Genomic DNA, 5,436 nt, shown 5'->3' with positions numbered 1-5,436 from the left:
GAATCTCCTATAATTTAGGCTATAAAATCTGTCAACGCGTCCAGAATCATCAGCCTCCACGATCCTTGAAAGATGCAACCATTTCTGCACACGTGTCGGTCTATGACTGGAACACTTGTGATATGCGCCATGGAAACTTTGTGCGCAAGCTAAGGGATAAAGAGACTCAAACGCTTTGCATCTATAGTGTAGAGGCTCTGTGTCTGGAATGGGGTTCTACATCAAGTCCTTAAACTTTTTGACACTAAGACTTGATCTTTCATTACTTGGCACGAGCTCTGTACACCTCTGTGTCTAAGTATCTCTTAGTCTGTGCGACCTTTACATCCGAGCTCTTGTTCCAGGCTGCTTCCTAGACTAAGTTCTCTTTACTAGAGCAAGAGGCTTTTTACTTATACTTCATAAAATATAAATTTAACAATCCCCAACAAAAATAAGGTTTGTTCCCACAAAAAATTTAAACCAGTTTCATTGCCATTTTTTTTATATAATTTGTTTTTTAGACTAACTGTTAGGGTTATGGTTTGTTAGTTGACGTATAGTATAATTGTTAACTTTTTGTTAATTCTTACTTTCTTAGGGTTAACGTTTATTAGTTGATACAGTTTATCGTTCATTGATGCCCGATTGTTTATTTTTTTATTAATTGTTAATTATTAGAATTAGCATGTGTAGTTGATGTCTAGTTATTATATTTTTGTTAATTGTTTTATTATTTCGCTACAAAAATGATTTTTTTAGTAAAAATACCAATATATACGAAATCGATAGTGATGGTTATAATTTTCATAATATTCCTCAACTAATGTTGCTCATTTGATAAAAACTTTTACACAATTTTTTAAATGAAAGCTGATGATTTAAACATTTGTAAGCTACTACCTTTTTAAGGTTATAATTTACTAATGCCATAAATTTACATTTTATGTTCATCTTGTTATCTAATACTTCTTAGAGCTTTTTGTACTGAATTTACATTAGAGATTTCTTAGATCCATCTCTCCTGAATTTATATTCAATGTAGTTTTATATATTTTTAGCACCCCATTGGATTTCCTCATTTTATGTGGCATTTTTCAAGTATGATAGAACCTGTGTCTTGGAAGGTGGTTCAATTATTAATTTGGAGATTAAGATCATTTACAAAACTCTCTCTATTTAATGTCATCCATTTCCTTTAGAGAAATAATACCACCACCAACAAATTTAAACTAAAATCATACAAACAAAAATCTAGTTTGGTGACAACCGATCGCTATGAGCTTGATCCACTAAAAGGGCATTGTTCCTAGAAAAGAAAAGAACCCACACAGAGGTAGTAGAGTCATGTTCCCATTTTTCTTCCTTCTTCATTTTAAAAACTCAAGCCGTGGCATAATGAGTTTCACCTTCAATTAACTAGAAATCTCATCAGTATATGGCCTGCCATTGTTCTTTGTTAGTACCATGTTGACAAGAGAGAGGAGCTCATGCACTTGATTTTCTTTCTTCCTTTGATCTTTTGTCCTATTATAAAAAATGGCACATCTACCCCCACACATGCTAAGGCTTTCCTGAACCAATAATCAAATATCAATTTGTCAATCATTTCAAGTATGAATATCAAGATATGCAAAGACATAAGGAAACACCAGCTAGTTCTGATGAAACTAACTATAACAACCTGTCCTACATGGGTAGACGATTAGATATGTGAGCTCCTTAAGGACTATCAATAATTTCCATCATGATTTTAAGTTCATTAGAAATTTATGAGGTCAGTCTACGGCTTTGGCATGGGGCGTTACACTAACATCATAGGGGACCATTCAGGACATGAGAGTACCCAAGAAACACACATTAAGAACTAGGGATCTAGTTTAGCAAGACTTGGCATAGTTTCATGAACAAAGGAACACACACACATAGATTTTTGAGGAAGCAAAAACAAATGATAAATAATACAACATGTGAACATGGTATATTGCTAACCTATCTGTACAAGATAGTGAACACTGGTGGAATTATTTAAGGCTCATGACTTATCAAGGAACTGATTATGAACTGCAGAAAGGCAAGAGTCACATTCTCTTTTTCTTGGCTTGTGCGAGGCTATGCAAGAATATATGGGGGAAGTTCACCATGAAACAGGAAGACGGAACACCAAATCTGTGAAAGCATTTCCAATATTTAGCAAATAAAGAGAGCATTGCATAAGAATGTGTTGGTGTGCTCCACCTTTAAAGGTACAGGACAATCTCTTAAGAAATCTTCCAAAGTCTGCTCATTCTCTTCAAGTTCATCCCCACCAGTAAAAACCACTATCATGTAATCATTAATTTTGCTCCCAAACAAAGTCCTCAAGCTACGTATCACAACATCTTTTTTTGAAAACTGGTTTGGGACCGAGAGGACAACAAGAACAACATGTATACCCTCCCTGCCCATATCGATGCATTTAACAATCTCCTTCCCGATAAATTCAATATCAACGGAAGAATCAAACAGTCCTGCCATTATGTTAGGGTTAGCTGTCTGATAACAAACATGAATAATTAACGATTGAAGAAAATGACGTCATATGCCATATTTTCCTGCATGGATTCTATAAATTTTGAATGCTCCTCATTTTTAATAAACATTGCAAAATGACCTGTTGATCCTCTCTCTCAGTGATTTGATGATAATCCCTTTTCACTTATACGTTGTATTTATGTTTCTGTCTTTTCAGTTCCAGCAATCATCACTGAGCCTGTTCAGTGATCGCTGAAGAACTTGTATTGTAATTCAATCAGAGACAACGATACTTCAAGAAGACAACACTCACACCAAAGAACCTTCAGCTAATGTCGAAGACTGAAACTGAAGATTAGGGACTGTCAAGTACATGATCTGAAGCGGTACTCAGTGATTACAAGCCCGTCTACATATGTGTGAAGATTGCTCAAGCCTCAGCGAATGCTGAAGAGACCTTCAGGTTATTCTAGCATTCAGCGATCAAAGGAAGCTTGCTTAGCACGATTGTTGTGTCTTGTCCTTATGTAGACAAAGGACAAACCCATACCCTTCTAAACATTTGGAATCACCATTTGGAATCACCAAGGACGACTCAGAGATTGGTATTTAAGTCTTGGAGAGTATCGTCAACTGCAGATCCAGCAATCTCAGTCTCCTGAAGAACTCATTCATAAGATATATGTTGAGTTCATAGGTAACCCAATCGAGCACACTGCCCATGCACGAGAAGAGTTTCTGAAAATGAAGTGCTGTTCATATAAAAAAAAAAGATCTAGAAAGACATTATGATCGCATGTCCAAAAGGTTTTATTGTCTAAACGGACCATATGATGTGAATCTCAAACAAGTCTTCTTAAAYTCCTTCCCAGAAACTCTAGCAAATGAATCATTTAGATTCTTGGAGCTGAAGGGAATCACAGTTGCTCAAGCCTCAATAGGAGAACTCTACCAGCTGGTAATGAATGYACTCGCTAAGCTTTGCAACCAGAGAAATTTCTTTGCTGATCTCGAGAAGACTAGCAAAACCCTTCGTACAGCTTGTGATGACAAGTATTTACGAATAAAATGCAAAGAAAGTTCTTCTTGTGATTGTTCTCACAAAGGAAAGACGTCCTCTTTCGAGAAAAGAAGAAAACCTTTTGTCCCACAAAACGGACAGAACAAACGATGGAAATTCCTGAAACGGAAGCCACAACGAGGACGTAACACGGATAGGTGCTACATATGCAACAAAAAGGGGCACTTTGCAAGAGACTGCAAAGACAAGAGAAAATCCCAGGCACTGATTCAGAYACTCAACCAAATTGAGCMTGTCGACATCTYTRATCTAGAGTCTCTCTACTCTCTTGATGATGAGCTTAATGATYAGTCATTATGTTCAATTGCCTATTTCGACTCTTCTGATGAAGAATCCGAAACAGAGTCTCATCCAGACATTGAAGTGTTTATGATAAAGCCTCTTCCCRTTTTCCAAGCAAGCCATTTTCCCCTCCCACACATCCCACATGTTTTACCAGTACAAAAATCTCAACCAGTTCCTTTAGCCAAGGTACACCTTCTCACCAYGACGTATGCCAAACCTATCTCGGTTGTYGCCTTTTTTGATACTGGGTTTTCTGTTTCAATACTGAATCCCAATATCTTACCCAGCAGCTACTGGAGGCCACATAACCAGCATTTTCTTGCAGCCAACGGTGATACTTTTGTCATTGACAAAATCAGTATCACAGTTTACATCCGGCTTTTTCCTAAATGTGTGGTTAAACACAAGCTATTAGGATCCAGTTCGCATGGCAAGGACCTTCTGATCGGTTTCGACATACTCCATACACTACCAGGATTGAGGTATGCAAAACAGGGTCTACTATACAAGAGTTTCCTAAATCCATGGAGCTCTATTCCACGACTCTTCATGGCATCAGACGTCACTATGGATAGTCTCAAAGAGCAGATTATTCAATCTTCTTGCGCCTCAAATCACACTGAGTGTTTAAAGAAAAATGGGTCTCCACTATGGTTAAATCCTTCGTTTTTTGTTACACTCCCATTCAAACAAAACGAAGATGTTAACCCCACAAGAGCGAGCCACCCGGGTATGAATCCAAATCACTACCAGCTTGCAACCCAAGAGTGTTCAGAACTGTTAAACCAAGATCTCATAGAACCAACTACATCGCCATGGGCATGTGAAGCATTTTATGTCAACAAGAGGAGTGAACAAGTTCGTGGCAAGCTTAGGCTAGTCATAAATTATCAACCGCTCAACCAATTATTGGCTGATGACAAGTTTCCTCTACCACAAAAGAAGTCATTATTCCAGTCTCTCGCAGATGCAAAGGTTTTGTCCAAGTTTGATCTCAAAGCTGGTTTTTGGCAATTAGGGTTAAGTCCTGATGACAGACCAAAACCCGCCTTCTGCATCCCAGATCATCACTACCAGTGGAAAGTTATGTCGTTTGGTTTAAAAAATGCTCCATCTGTTTTCCAAAAGGCAATGATAAGGATTTTTGAACCAATACTCAACAATACTCTGGTATACATCGATGACATTCTTCTGTTCTCACCGGATGAGAAATCTCACATAGATTTACTCACCAAGTTTCACTCCATTGTCAAGGAACATGGGATTATGTTATCCGAGAAGAAGATGGAAATCAGAGTCAACTCTATTGATTTTCTTGGTATAAAGATATCTGGTGGGCAAGACCAGCCACAACCTCACATTGCTCAAGAATTGCACAAGTTCCCAGGAATCCTGACGTCACAAAAAGAAATCCAACAATTTCTCGGGCTAGTTAATTATATGGCAGATTTTTTGCCTAAATTATCAAGCCATACTGTGCATTTATTCCCTATGCTAAAGAAAAATCCACCCTCGTGGGGTAACGAACAAACTTTAGCTATAGAAAGAATAAAGCAACTGGCTGATGTGATGCCTCC

At 37.7% G+C, this 5,436-nt stretch overlaps 1 pseudogene; it reads right to left on the bottom strand.

The window, feature by feature from the left end:
• Positions 1-1,255: 1,255 nt before the first annotated feature.
• The window catches only part of LOC112514138, a 10,499-nt pseudogene continuing 6,318 nt past the window's right edge, over positions 1,256-5,436 (bottom strand).

Source organism: Cynara cardunculus (assembly GCF_001531365.2).
Source record: "Cynara cardunculus var. scolymus isolate 2C chromosome LG 6, CcrdV1, whole genome shotgun sequence".
Taxonomy (NCBI): Eukaryota; Viridiplantae; Streptophyta; class Magnoliopsida; order Asterales; family Asteraceae; genus Cynara; species Cynara cardunculus.
The sequence above is the reverse complement of the archived record's forward strand: the minus strand, read 5'-3'. Positions and strand labels throughout refer to the sequence as shown.